General features: G+C 44.0%; 1 long non-coding RNA gene across 1 annotated transcript in view; it reads left to right on the plus strand.

Annotated features, from left to right (window-relative positions):
- Window positions 1–16140, plus strand: part of LOC131899989 (uncharacterized) — a 60078-nt gene that overhangs the window by 25113 nt on the left and 18825 nt on the right. The window lies entirely within an intron of this gene.

Below are 16140 nucleotides of genomic sequence, written 5' to 3' on the forward strand. Positions count from 1 at the left end.
GAGTGGGAAAAAGAGGCTTTTTCCATGTCCTTTTATCTAAGCTGCCAAAGGTGCTGCCCACACCTAGTGTGGACCTTCCCACTTCAATTGACGTGATCAAGACAACCCCACAGACATACCCACAAGTCACCTCAGTGTAGACAATGCCTTATTGAGATTCTATTCCCAGGTAACTCTAGCTTGTGTTAAGATGACAATGGTTTTAGTTAGGGTTACTACTGCTGTGATGAGACACCATGACCAAAGGAACTTGAGGAGGAAAGGGTTTTCTTGGCTTATGGTCCACATCACAGTCCACCATGAGGGGAAGTTTACAAAGGAACTCAAGCAGGGACCTGGAGGCAGGAGCCGATACAGAGGCCATGGAGGGGTGCTGCTTACTGGCTTGTTCATCATGGTTTGCTCAGCCTGCTTTCTTATAGAACCCAGGACCACCAGTCTGTGCTGTGGGATGTTCTGTATGGCAAATGTGTTGCTCTGATTGGTTGGTAAATAAAACACTGATTGGCCAGTAGTCAGGCAGGAGGAAGTATAGGCGGGACAAGGAGGAGAATAAAGCTGGGAAGTGGAAGGCTGAGTCAGAGACACTGCCAGCCGCCATGATGACAAGCAGCATGTGAAGATGCCGGTAAGCCACGAGCTATGTGGCAAGGTATAGATTTATGGAAATAGGTTAATTTAAGCTATAAGAACAGTTATCAAGAAGCCTGGTAAGGCTATACAATTTGTAAACAATATAAGTCTCTGTGTTTACTTGGTTGGGTCTGAGTGGCTGTGGGACTGGCAGGTGAGAGAGATTTGTCCTGACTGTGGGCCAGGCAGGAAAACTCTAGCTACAAGTCTGAGAATGACACCACTCATAGTGGGGCTGGACCCTTCCCATCAATCACAAATTAAGAAAATACACCGCAGCCTGATCTTATGAAGGTGTTTTCTTGGCTGAGACTCCCTTCTTTCTGATGACTCTAGCTTGTGTCAAGTTGACATGAAACTATCCAGGACAACAAGTAAAGCTGACCAGCACAATCCACAAATAGCTATAGAGGCCTGGGTTGTTAAGACACTCAGACATGTCAAAAACAAACAAACAGACAAAAGAAAGATGACTCCTGCAGGAACCCTCCTTCTCCATCTTCAGTTCGGAGTTGAAGGACTGCTGTTTGTATAGAGGCTTTTTTGATTATGGTCAAAGACAGTTGGTGAATTTGGAGAAATTTGGTCAATGGATTTGCTTTATTCATCAGGAAATAATGTGGCATTCCTTGAGCTCTACGACTCTCTCCAGGGCCCTGTCCCCTGAGACTGGACAAAGGGCAGCCTTGTTCTAGATGGGCGGTGCACTTCTCTGATCTTCACTAGTCGGTTCCTGCAAGACCAGGCATCTCTCAGGACCTCGAGCACCTTGTTACTGTCTCTCATGATGAGCTCTTGCCACAGGTTGGCTCCAGACCCCGACATCTTCCGTGTCTCCTTGCACACACCCACACACATGGCTCACATTGTCAGCAGTCTGATCTCAGATGGGACATTTTTTCTAGAGAGACGTCCTTGACTTTTTCTTGACTAGGCATGGTAGTTTGAATGAAAATGCTCCTTCCCATAGGCTCAGACCTTTGAACACTTGGTCCCTACTTGGTGACACTGTTTAAGGAAGCTTAGGAGGTGTGGCCTTGCTGGAGGAAGTGCATCACTTGGAGTGGGCGTTGAGGTTTCAAAAGCCATGAGCCATTCCCAGTTCACTGTCTGCTTCCTGTTTGTGGTTTAAAATATGAGCCCTCTGCTCTCAGCTTCAAGTGGAGTCACCATGCCCACCTGTGACGGTGGTGAACTCTTATCTCTCTAGAACCATAAGCCCAAATTATTCCTTCTATAAGTTTCCATGGTCATGGTGTTTTATCACAACAGAAAAGTAACTAATACCCTAGGCTCAGTCTTCCTTTTGTGTGTATGTGTTTATGTGTGGGTGTGCATGTGGGTGCACATACACATGTGTGTGCATGTATGGGGAAGTCAGAGGATTATGGAAGGTGTCTTCCTCAATCACTCTCTAGCCTACTTTTTCAGACAGGGTTTCTCATTGGATCTGGAACTCACTGGTTGACTAGACTCACTCCCCCTAGTTCTACCTCCCAAGCAATGCAAGCATAACTGTACTTCCACAGCCCACTTTTTACATGGATGTTGCTATAATTCCAATAATACCCACCCACTCCTGGAACCGTGGATTGATTGACATTAGATGGCTGGGCTCCAGCATGGTCCATCACTGACACAGGAAAGCAAAACTCCTTTTCAGACAGAACAACCTCCCAGGTCCATGCAGAACAGTCACCTTCTCATCAGCATGCAACACACACTGGCAGCCATCGGCCAAGCAGCCATCTCAATAAGTCAGGAGTCTGGGGCTCCGTGTCCCAGAGACATGCTGGTGTCCATTGGAAGTCTGGTGTATCTTGGAAACCTGTGGCCACTAGTCTCAGGATTCTCAAAACAAACTGGTGAAAAATATCAGTGAGTTATTAAATGAGTCTTCCTTCTCTCCTTATTGACTGCAAGAGTCACCCCTGGCTCTGAAGTCTCTGTCTCTTTGGGTCCTGAGAAGCAGGCTCACCTTTCCCTGCTCCCACCCTGTCATGTGCAAAATGATGTTATGTTTGGAATCTGGAAAATCCCTCAGGTTCATCTCAGGCTTTAACATTTGTTTCCCAGCTACTGGTGCTATTCGGGGAGGTTGTGAACCCTTTAGGAAACAGAGCCTGGCTGGGCTGGTCGAAGCAGGTCATTGAAGGTTATAATCTGGCCCTGGCTCCTGTCATTCTCTTTACTTCCTGGTCCACTATGCTGTAAACAGCTTCTGCCATGTACTATCTCTACCATGACTTCAGCTACCTCACCATGCTTTCCCCACCATGATGAAACCAAACCCTTTGAAACCGTGAGCCAAAATGAGTCTTCCCACTTGTAAGTTGTTTCTGTGGGGCATTGTGGTCACAGAGGTGTAAAAGTAACCAATAAAAGTGGGATCCTGACAACAGTGCCTGTCACCAAATACAAGGGGGGCAATGCACGCAGTGCAGAGCACACTGCTAACATATATGTGTGCATGCATCCAGATCTATATCTGTGCATGTGTATCAGTATAAGCCTCTTCCCATGGTGCCAACCATTAGAGAGTTATGGAAATTAACAGTGAGGACAGGAACTTCCTGAAAAATAGAGAAAATGTAAAGGGAAGCCAGCTTGAAGTTCAGCTTCAGCACACCTAGCTATTTAGGACTTTGTTAAACAGATGGGGGGAAATAACCCAGAGGAACACACACAACAGTGTTTCCAAACCTCTCAGTGCATTTTGACTCTGTACCGTTGGAGAATCCTGGTCCATTTCACTACAGAAGCTGGGCATCAGTTTTCCTTGCCTCCCTTGCAGCTAGACTAAAACCATGTGACCACATCTCTGTCATTCAGGCTGCATGCTCCAGGCATCATTTTTGAAGCTGGTATTGATAATTATGGAAGCAATTTTTGCCTGGCATCAAAGGTAGCAAGAGAGGGACAGAGGGGCCAAGGGAGTGTCCAGGCTTTGGCACCACAAGGTCTTGGAGCCCACCACAGGATGTAAACCCAAAGATTTCATCAGTTTCTATTGCTGTTGTAACTAATAACCACAAACTTCATAGCTTGAAGCATCAAACATGGTTTTCATTGTTCCGGGGCTTGAGGTTCAATATCATGGTTTCAGAAAGACTGCTGTCCCTGTGAGACTCCAAGAAAGAAATTTTTTGCTTCTTCTAGCTTCTGGTGGCCATCAGCACTCCTTGGTTTGTGGTCTTCTCACTCCCACCTCTGCCCCTGTATTCTTACTGTCTTTTATTCTGACTATGTCAAGTAGTTCATCTCTCTCATCTTTTTATTTTCTTGTTGATAGAATGTTAGTACACAGTGTACAATAATACAGGCTGGCCTCAAATCCATGGTCTTCCAGCCTCATACCCTTTTATTTTTAAACGTTTTAAATCTATCTATCTATCTATCTATCTATCTATCTATCTATGTATGTATCATCTATCATCTATCTATCTCTATCATCTGTCTATCATTTATCTATCTCTATTCTATTTATTAGTTGTGTGTATGTGTGTGTTTGTGAACATGTGCTATCATTTGCACATGGAGATCAGAGGACAATTTGTAGGAGTCAACTGAGTCTTTTTTTTTTTTCACCATGTGGTCCCCAGGGCTTGAACTCAGGTTGTCAGCTTGGTGGCATGCATGTTTTACACACTGTGTCATCTGGTCAGCCCTACCTCAGCCTCTTGAGTGCTTGGATTATGAGTATGCATCACCACATCAGCTTCTATCTCACCTTTACAAGGATGCTTGTTTGATTTAGTGCTGGCTTGGAAAATCCAAGATAACTTTCCCCACCACACATTCTTCACTCCACTCTATCTGTGAGAACCCGTTTTTTTGTTTGTTTTTTTTTCTAAATAAGATTAAAGTATTAAATTTTAGGCATTAAGGCCTCGGTCTCTTTGGAGACATCTTAACCCACCACATCTCATCCAGGAGATCCTGTGGGCTCATTAACAACTCTTTGTACATTTCCCCCCAGTCTTTTGATACCAGGCAAAATTTCCTTTTGGGTTTTATATCTAAAAGCCTGATGTTAAGCATGCCCTGCCTGTATCCCTTGTCCCTGAAGGGAAGCAGGCATCTGCAATGCAGCCCTGCTTAGAGTCCAAACCTTGATGCTGGTTTCCATGAGCACAGACAACTCCTCACTTCCCACTGCTCATCTTGACCCCTGCTGCATGTAGAACAATGCTACCCATGTGGGCAGCTGTGTGGTGAGACAGCTTCCTGTAGGTCAAAGCATGTCTCCTTGCCCAAAGAGGTTGCTACAAGGACCCCACTACAGAGCTAGGGGGAAGGCCGGCAGGGCGGTCAGCCTCAGGACATCAACTATTTATGAGTTTGTTAAAAAATAAAAGCCAGTTCAAATTCACCCACAGGAACCTTCAGAAAAAGCACAAGCCCTTAGGATACCTCTGAGAAAATAGTGGTGCCCTTTAACCACCCCCTCCTCCCAGGGACCCTTGGCACTATCTTCTCTGTAAGTTCCAGGCTTACTAGAGAGTGAATTCTTTCTAAAGGAAACATCTCATTCATTCTTGTACCAAATGGCAATTGCACAAACGTGAGAATGGGTGAAGTGGTGGCACATTGTCCTCAAAAGCCAGAGGGGGCAGGAGTGGGGAAAGTGCTCACTAGTCAAGCAAAAGGACCCCAGTTTGATCCCCAGAAACCACCTTAAAAATGTAGGCATGGTGGGGCACATTTGTTATCCCAGTGCTGGGGTGGAGGAGACAGACGGATTCCTGGGGTTTGTTTGGTACCACTGTCGATGAGCTGTGTCTTTTAGGACTTCACTCAACCTCCTGGTTACATTTTTCCATCCCTAAAGGATATTACCGCTTCCCTTGTTTGTCATTGGTTGTGAGGAATGGTTCTTACCTCTATGCTTGTGAACACGTGACATCTTAAGTTCCTTTGCCTCTGCTGTTCCATCTTCTCCAAACAATGCCATCTGGAACTCAGTTGCATTTGGGGGCTTTGCCTCTCTTCTCTTCTAGTTCCCATAGAACCTGATGCATGACAGATGTGCCTTGAATTGTGTAAAGCTTCATTGTTTTGATAGGTGTGATCTGTGTTTAATGGGCCATAAAGGGCTGACATTCCATGAGCCATCCCAGACATAAAACTAAATAATTTTTGGCTCTAATATACACACAGTAGAAGCAATTCTATGGTCACCTGTACCAGCTGCCTGAGTTTTTCGAAGTTCCTCATAGAAAATCTCACATGTTCTTATGAGCTCAGCCCTGGCCATCATGAGAAGGCCGCCACTTTCTATCTGCTCCACACTGCCCTCTATAGGTGAAAATAGCATCAATGCCAAGGGTTATGAGTAGGCAATGAACAAGTCCCTGTTGGAATAGATATGGCTTAACCCAACAATGACCATTGCTGCACTCACGTTCTTAGAAATTTCCTAGAAATGGTCCTTAGTTTTTCATTTAATTTGTTACTTCTTAACACTCATCTTTGAGTTCCTAGGAACAAGATAGACTAATATGAATTTCAAGGCCAGTGCTGGCTTCTACATCTACTTTCCTTTATAGTTCTGGGCCAAGGATGTTGGTGGTTCAGAGTCAAGGCTCTAGTGAAGAGGAGAATAAGGATGGATTTACTAATTTATCTTTGAATAGGCTTAAAAATGACTCCACCACATATAAGCTCTGTGTCTCTGGCTGAGTCCCCATCTTTTAAAGTCTGAGTTTTATCATCTGTAGAATGGGGAGTATAGATTTATCTCTCTCCTAGGGGTAGTTAGGGTAAAATTAAATAATGTGCATAAGGGTAGGTACAAAATAATAGCTTATTTGCTAAGGTATAGGATGTTTCTGGTGGCTCAACCTGCCAATACTGACTTTTGGTAAATCTACCATGTCTACCAGGTACATAGGGGTGAGGGAATATTTAGGTGATGCTAAGAGAATGGGGAAAGAGGCCTTCTAAGATCTCAGAGGAATAAAACTGTGACTGTCAGGAGCAGGAGAATATTCATGGACACAATGAGAAAGCAGGAATGGGGATTATGAATTGGGATTGTAGCAAACCTGTCAACTGTGAATTCTACACAAAACACATTTGCATGCATCCTGCATGGAGGGAAGGGAAGATGTTGGTGGGAACAAGAGAATTCCAGGCTGGAAAGACTGGCAGATTGGAGAACCACAGCATTGCCAGGACAGCCAGAGCTAGGTACCAATGGTACTATAAATAGTGCTGGTGAGTTATAAGGCTGAAGGCATGTTAATTAATTACCCTGCCCCAAGTTTTCCCAAAAGTAATAATTTTCATTGTCAACTTTGACGTAGTAAACATAATACATATTTTTTCATGAAAACAACCCCAAAAGAGAATGCAGAATAAAACTACATAAACAAAATATGGAAATCTCAGTCTTCTGGTACTCATTTCCTCCCAGGAGATGATCACTGGTATTGTCTGGGATGGAGTCTTTATCTGAACATCTACATGCATAGATATTTTTCTATCATAGATAAATGGAATCAGGGTGTACATATTCTTTTGCAATTTGCTTTTTCTTATTCTAACCCCATGTTTCTCAGCAATCTTTCCATAGCACTCCATAGAGGTACGTCTCGCTTTTGTAATGGTTTCCTACTCCCGCATAGTATGGATGGAGTGTAATCTATTTGACTTTCCCATCATTAATGGACATTTATATCCATCTGAATTTTCCCTCCTCCTGTGATTCATGAGCTCCAGTGGCTCTGCTAATGTCAGGCTTTACAACGCTGCAGTATAAATGACCGCATTTCTCTCTCTCTGAATTTGTAAACGTCTTATCAAAAACGGCATGGGGGTGGACGTGTGAATTTTACAGATATCATGTGCACAGCCTCCTCAGTGCTTGTCCTCTGAGGGCAGATGCTGTTTGTCCCGTGATTTCTGGGTCTAGAAAGAAGAGAAGCTCTCTTGTCCATCCCCAACACATTCTCTCTTCTTTCAGGCATATAACATGTCTGTTACATTCCCAATAGTAGTGCATCCTGTTATTTGACTCAACAATCATATCCAGCTGCAAATGGAGCCTTTGTTCATTTTACATGGAGTCTGGATAAATCCTTAAATTGTATTGCACAACGACTCTGCAATCACTTTGTGTTGGGGGAGTGTGTGTGTGTGTGTGTGTGTGTGTGTGTGTGTGTGTGTGTTTTGGGGGGAGACACCATTGGATGTCTTCCTGGACCACTATCTACCTTATTTTTTGACACACCATCTCTAACTGAATCTAGAGATCACTGACTGAACTAGACTGATTGGCCAGAAGGCCCAGAGGTCTGCCTATCTTCATCTCTACAGATCTAGCATTATAGGCATGTGCTGCCTCACCCAGCCTTACACAAGGGTTTGGGGAAATGAAGCTCAGCTCCTCATGCTCACTCTTAGTGAGCACCAACTATTTTTGATTTCTTGCTTTCTCTATTTTTAACCATTGTTGTCAATTCTTGTTTTTGTTCTCTCTCCTCAACCCCCAAATCCTAAATTCCACCCTCTGACGACAATCCATGTACCCTTGATATATCCATGTTCATGATAATAAACAGGACAGCTAAGATGTAGGAAGAGTAACACCTTGTCTGGGAAGTTGACCTGAGAATTCAGAACTGAAGATTTTCAAAGGGCTCCCTTCCAAGACTCACACCTAACAGAGTCCCCAGAACTACCACGTTGATCATGTTCCACACAGCCCTCAGCACCACCTAGTTGATCCTAAGAGCTGCACCCACCATCCTGACATTCTTAAGGTCAGGATGTGCTCTTGGATAAATATTTACATTAAATACAGAATTTTAGGGGTGACTCCCACTGCTGGTTGAGGAGCTACTGGCAGTTAATGGCTCTTGGGGGAAGGAGAATCATTCTTTTGAGGGGAGTTTGGTATTGGTATGTTGTCTGTGCTTCAGTGGATGGCCCTAGATTCATGCACATGAAGTCACACTAATTGGAGTTAGTGGGTTGTTAAAAAATAAAAGGATATAAAATTGGGAGAGGGGAAATGTGCTAGACCTAGAAGAGGCTGAGGGGTGAGGGGTTATATGTAATCACGTTTTGTTATATACATATATTTGAAGTTATCAAAGAATAAATTTGTGTGTGTGTGTGTGTGTGTGTGTGTGTGTGTGTGTGTATGTTATTTAAAAATTCTGAATGGTCTATTTTCATGCCTGGAGTAAATTTCTTTAAGCAGAAATAATTCAGCATACCCTATCACTGGGAATGGAGTTGAAGATGGACAGCTATTCTCTCCTTTTGGAAGGAACTGAGAAACCAGGCCCTATCACATCTGAAATTCCTGCCACACAGACTGACTGTTCCTTGGGAACTTTAGGCACCTCAGGCTCCAGAGCTGGTCTCTGGGTCTAGTGAACCAGAACATCATCTGGCTGAAGGGATGGGCTTAGGGCAGATAGTCCATTGTTGGTAGTGTGGATCTGAAAATGTGCCTCTATTTCCAAGGCTCACATGTTGAAAGCTTGGTCCTCAGTGCAATGCTGGGAGGATTTGAGAATATGATTGGATCATGAGGGCTGTACCTCATCAGTCCATCAGCTTGCAGCAGAATGAGCTAGGGAGTGGTGATTCTGTGGAAATGAGGATAGGATTGGAATGGGAGCCTTAGGTGGAGTTCTGTTGAAGATGTATCAGTTGAGACTGTGTGCCTAGTTTGATCTAATCCTCGTGTCCCTCTGTGGCCACCATGGTGTGAAGAATCCTGCTTTACCACCCCCTGCCCCATGCCACCACGATATTCTGCCTTACCACAGGCTCACAGCCACGGAGCCAGAGGACTATGAACTGACACCTCTGAAGCCATGAACCAAAGTGACAAATATGTCACCCCATTTGGGCCACTGGGAGACCTCCCTGGAGGATGAAGATTAACAATGAGGTGTTCCAATTGTGGCTCAGAGCTTGTGAGAGTGGCCAACCAATGACTGGTCTAACTTGGTGGAAAAAGAATGAAGTGTTCTTGGCTGGGGTACACCAAGTACGATGTGTGTCTACAGCTGGAGGGGATAAAGCCAGACTAGGAAGATGACATCCATGCCTGTGGAGAAGGGATCCCAGTGCCATTGCAGAATATTGGAAGGCAGCCCCTCAGATCTGAGACTCCTATCACACACTCTATACATCTTATTTACCCTCTTCTCAAGGTATTATTATACCACACCCTTTTAGTTCTTAAACATTGCTGTGTGGCTTTCCCTGAGAAGGTGGGAACAAATATCTTATTCCCATACTACATGGTACCAACAACAGACCAATGTAAGCATACCACCCAAGCCCAGCTTGTGGAACCAGTGAGTCTCTTAATCTTACTAACAGGAAGGTGGGTGATGACTTCCTGTGGCTGCACAGATGGGGTCACCCCCTTCAGTGAGCCTTCCACAGTCTATTCACTCCAGCACCTCCCAAAGTCACATTCGTCTCAGACAGAATGGTAGATAACTGTCAGGGAGGAGCAGGGGTAGTGCCTGGAATCTCAGGGTGGGGTTGGACGACCCTCTGCACCTTATTCTTCTACAAGGGAGCCTCATCAGGCTCCATCCTGAGTAGATTCTACACGTGCACAGCTGCTTTGATGAACACAGTAATGGCTGCTCTGCTCAGAGCACAGCATCCCACAACAGCTCCAAGGATCTCTGGAGCAGTCACATTCACATCACCCAGAGTCTGCGGGGATCTTGAAGGTTGTTCTCCAAAAGAATGCAAAGGGCTAAAAAACCCTTGCTCTGACTCAGCAAGGCCAGGTCTGCGACTGCCTCACTAACAAAGTTCATGGACCATTCTAGAAGCAGCCAGGTAGATGCATGCTGGGAAGCATGGTCAGCCTTCTGAAGAAGTCACCCCCTTTTCCAGCACCCTGTGCTGTTTGAGAGAGTGGGTGACCGAGAAGGAAGGAAAACAACCTGAAATGGAAATAGATACTATGCACCACAATCTCATTAATGTCTAAAATTAGATTAACATAATTAAAAATTTAAAAGCTAGATTAAAGCGTGTCCGCCCGGGATGGAGCTGCTGAGTAATTCTGAGCTCTCTCTACCTTTTCCTTAACGGTTTGTGCTAATGGGCATTTCAAAGACTTCTGGGTTACATGTCGTCCTTTGTGATTTTTTTTAAGTATCATGAAACACATCCAGTTGGCCCTTTTTGAGAGACAGCTCTGACAGGAAGGCCACTATGACTCTCTAGAATGTCCTAATGTGCTGAATCATTGGCTCTCTACTCTACTGACATATAGGTCCTTTGTAATGAGATGTTAAGGAGGCTTATTGAGTCCACAGAAGGTAGGCGCACAAACTTGTGTCATTCCCATGACGGGTTTATATGTTATTGAGATTCCCATTGTATAAGTAAAGAAAACGAGGTTCGGAGACAGATAAGAATTGGCCCAAAGTCACACAACTAATTAATGGAGGAGTTGAGGTGCTAATTTTGTTCTCTTTGACCTGAAAACATCTATAAATCTTTGTGTGACCTCTCTGAAGAATAAACTATCCTTGGGTTTCATTTGAGTTGTTGTGTGCATCATCAAAGGAAACCATCATAAGAGTGGGAGCAGCCTGCAGAACAGGAGAAAATCTGCCAGCTATGAGGAAGCTGGCATCAATAGCTGGAATCTATAAAGAACTGTAGAAAGATGAAGAGCCCAAACCTTCCAGTCTGTATTGGCTAATGAAGTGAATAGACAGTTACTGAAAACAAAAAAGCAAATGGCTTGTAAATACTTGAAAAAAAATGTTCAACATTCTTAGCTATCAGAGAGATGCATATTAGAATTGAGATTCCAGCTCACCACAGACAGCATGGCTATTGTCATGAAAACAGATAACAGAAACACTGGCAAGGATGTGGAGAAAGGAGAAGACTTGCTGTTGGTAGAGTGTTGGCCAGTGTGGATGTATCAGTGTGGAGGCTCCTCAAACACTGAAAATACAACTATGTGACTATATATGTGCCCAACTATACAATGCCTGGGCATATACCTACAGGACTCAACATCAGCATACTAAGAGATACTGCACACCCATGTTTATTGCTGCACTGTTCATAATAGCCAAAGTGGGGACCAGCCTAGATTTCTATCAACAGATGGATGGGTAAAGAAAGCATAGTGAATGTCTTAGTTAAGGTTTCTATTGCTGTGAAGAGACACCATGACCATGACAACTCTTATAAGGAGAAACATTTAATTGGGGTGGCTTACATTTTCAGAGGTTTAGTCCATTATCACCTTGGTGTGACATGGTGGCATGCAGGCAGACATGATGCTGGAGAAGGAGCTGAGAGTCCTTACATCTTGACTCAGGCAACATGAAGTGGTCTGGGATACTGGGTGAGGCTTAAGCATATATGAGACCTCGAAGCCCACCTCCACAGACACTTTGTCTATTAAGGCCACATTCACTCTAACAAAGTCACATCTCCCAATAGTGCCACTCCCTTTGGGGACCAACATCTTTCTTTCACCACATTCTGTTCCCTGGCCCCCAAAGGCTTATAGCTCTATCATAATGCAAAATTGCATTCATTTGGACTTCAAAAGTCCCCATAGTCTATAATGGTCTTAAATTTATTTAAAAGTCTAAAGTTCAAAGTCTCTTCTGAGATTCAAACAATCTCTGGAAAGTAATCACCTATAAAATCAAAATCAAAAAGCAGACCACATACTTCCAACATACAATGGCACAGGATATACATTATCATTCTAAAACATAGTGAAGGGAGCATGAGTAAGGGAATACTGGACCAAAGCCAGACCAAAAACCAGCTGGACAAACTTCAAATTCTGCATCTCTGTGTCTGATGTCAAAACTCTCTTCAGATGTCCAACTCTTTTCATCTTTGTTGACTATAATGTACTTCTTTCTCTTGGTCTGGTTCCACTCACTGTTAGCAGTTCCCTCCACAGGTATCCCATGGCTCTAGCATCTCCAACATCTTGGGGTCTCTACAGGAATTCACTTTAGAGTTTCATGCAATGAGTACTGTAGGCCTTCATTCAGGGACCCTTAACACATGCCTGGCCTCAGCAGCTTTCTGTAGTCATGGAGGCAAATTCCTTAGCCCCTTTCTTCTATCCTTAACTCCAGAATCATGTGGCCAAAGCTGCTAAATTCTGCTGCTTTCTAGGGCTGGAACATGGCTACCTCATTCAATTACATCTTCAGCAGCTTTCTGTTTTTGATGGTTTCCTTCACCGCTTAAGCTTGGCTGTCCTGAAATGGATGTGTAGACCAGGCTGGCCTCGAACTCAGAGATCATCCAGCCTCTGTCTTCCAAGTGCTAGGATTAAAGGTGTGCACCACCACCACACTCAGCTTTAAGCTTTTCTTTAATTGCTTTTCACAAGCTGTAGCTGGGTGGGGTTTTGTCCTGAGGTCACCATTCCCTTCATTCCTTTTCTTAATCTGTTTATCTCCTTGAACACAGGACTTAGCTCCATTTCACTTTCTGGTGCTCCTTTTCTCCTCAAATTGTTTCCTTTTGCTCAGTTTGTTCTTTTTCATTACAAATTTTTAAAAGCATGAACACTGGTAACCACAGAACAGATTCTATACTAGGCTGTTTTGAGATTTCCTCTGCCAATGGAATTAATCCAAAACTCTTCACTTTAGCCTCAGGCAGACTCTTCAGACAAGGGTAAAAAGCAGCCACATTTTTCACCTAAATATCACAAGAAAGATCTCTTGGGCAACATACAAAAATTCCTCTCCTTTGAAAACCTCTTTAGCCAGCCCCTGACAGTTCAAATCATTATCAGCACCATTGTCTTCGATGCTCCTACTAGTATGGCTCATTAAGCATTCCACTGCTTTCCTAACCCAAAGTACCAAAGTTCAAATTCCTTCAAACAAAAACATGATGAGGCCTATCACAGCAATATCCCACTCCAGGTACCAACTTCTGCTTTAGTTAGGGTTTCTATTGCTATGAAGAGACACCATGACCATGGCAACTCTTAAGAAGGAAGAACATTTAAATTGGGATGGTTTACATTTTCAGAGGTTTAACTCATTATCATCATGGTGTGACATTGTGGCATGCAGGCAGACATGGTGCTGGAGAATGAGCTGAGAGTCCTTATATCTTGACTCACAGGCAACATGAAGTGGTCTGAGATACTGGGTGTGGCTTGAGCATATAGGAGACCTCAAAGCTTGCCTCCATAGTGACACACTTCCTCCAATTAGGCCACATCTACTCCTACAAAGCCACACTTCCCAATAGTGCCATTCCCTTTGGGGACCATTTTCTTCCAAACTATCTCAGTGCATGTATACACTGGAGTTATACGCAAAAGCCAAGAAAAATGAAACCATGGTATGAAAGGACATTGATACAGGTGATACTGCCACTGAGCTGCAAACTGGCAGCCTGCCCAAGCCCAGCCTAAATACAGAAGCTCAGTAGCTCCACAGCATGGAACTGGAAATGATTATACCAAGTGAAATAAGCCAAACTTAAAAAGGTAAATAGCACGTGTTTCTCTTACATGTGGCCTCTAGATTTAAACTTGCATGTGTGCATGTTTATATGTGCACACATGTGTGCATTTGTGTGTGTGTGTGCATGTAGACACTCACAGATAGAAAGAAACACCAAGAAAAAAGGTGACAGCAGATACATGATTGCAGTTTGTCCCTTTGATTTTTCTCCTTTTCTTCCATTGATGTCATTTACTCTATATTAGAGCAGATCAGACGGAGGGATGTGTTTCCTCACCAGAGTCACGGGCCCTTATTAACCCAGCTCTAATTCTGGTCCTGGAGCCAGGAAGTCTGTCCTCAGACACCAGGAGATTAGCTTCCCCAGGGTGAACATTATCTGTGACATCCTTGGCTGCTGCAGCTCTTGTCCTGGACTCAGGGAGGCTGTCCTTGCTCAGGGTGACAAGAGAAGGCTAAGTGGAGTGGGAGCTTCCTGGGATAAGGCTATCTCATAGGTGGCCATTCTTTTGGGGGGTGACATCCACATCCTGGCAAGATTTTCTCCTGAGTCTTCTGAAACTCACTTACAGTGACAGAGCACTGTTTGAAAGAGCTGGGTGTGAGCTTCACCTGCCTGGGCTAACACTCAAAGGACACACTGTTGATGGTAGCTTAGGAAAGACATCATTGCTCTAAAGCTCAGGGTGGAATCCATACCCAGATAAAGCCTGAGGGCTCCAGCTACTGTGTTTATGTCAGAAGTACTCATTGCGGGAACCTAGGAAGACAGACCAGGTAGTGAACACTTGCTGTTCAAAGAGGAGGACCTAAGTTTGGATCCCCAGCCAAAGGAGCAGAGTATGCCTCTAACCCCAGCACTGGGGATGCAGAGACAGGAAGTTACTGAAAGATTGATTGCTTCCTGTCAGCCCAGATAAATCGGTGAGCTTTGAGTTCAGTGACAGATCCTGTCTTGAAAAAGTAAGATCAAGGGCTGGAGAGCTGGCTCAGTGCTTAAGAGTGGTTTCTTCTCTTAATGAGGACCTGAGTGCGCATATCAGGTAGCCTATAACTTGTAACTCCAGCTTCAGGGGATCTGACAGCCTCTTCTGGTCTCCTCAGACACTCCCACAGTGGTATGCATGCACACACAAAAAATAACAATAAACAAACAAACAAATAAATAAGGGGCTGGAGAGATGGCTCAGTAGTTAAGAGCACTGGCTGCTCTTGCAGAGGACCTGAGTTTGATTCCAGGGCTCACATGGTGGCTAACAATCATTTATAACTCCAATTTCAGAAGCTCTACTGCCTTCTTCTGACCTCCACAGGCAATAGACACACATGTGGTGTACAAATATATACACAAACACTCATTAAATAAACCTTAAACATTTTTAAAAAATAGATTGAGAAAGACACCTAACATCAACATCTGCCCTCCACAAACAACACACACACACACACATACACACACACACACACACAGATGCACACACTCAAAAAAGTAGCCACTGAAGAACTACTGTGTGCAAGCCAATCTTCTGGATGCTGAGATTGAGACAGTAAATGTTAATAATCAACAAGATGAAATGTTGAAAATATAAGTAAATCATAAAGGATGGATTAGCATCTCATTAGTAAGCTATAGAATCATATGACCAGTGTTGAAAGCAAATGCTCACAACAGTGGCCACTAGGGATCACAGCACTGTTCATGGGAGTCCAGGAAATGGAGACAACTCAAATGTCTGCCAGCTAACTAGCAAACACAAAATGCAGTCTATCTGCACAATGAAATGTTATGTGGCCAGAAAAAAGAGTGATGTTGGGATAAGCACCACAAGACGGATGAACCCCGAGAACAGTATGTTAAGAGAAAGAAGCAAGTACAAAAGCCAAAAGTCATGCAGTGCCATTTGCACGTAATTATCCAGAATAGGCAAATCTATGGAGACCAGAGCAGGCTGGGAGTTATCAGGGGCAGAGGGAAGAGAGAGACGAATGGTTGCATGATGGGTGTAGATTTTCTCAGAATGTACTGATGCCT

The sequence above is a fragment of the Peromyscus eremicus genome, chromosome 1 (assembly GCF_949786415.1).
Source record: "Peromyscus eremicus chromosome 1, PerEre_H2_v1, whole genome shotgun sequence".
Lineage (NCBI taxonomy): Eukaryota > Metazoa > Chordata > Mammalia > Rodentia > Cricetidae > Peromyscus > Peromyscus eremicus.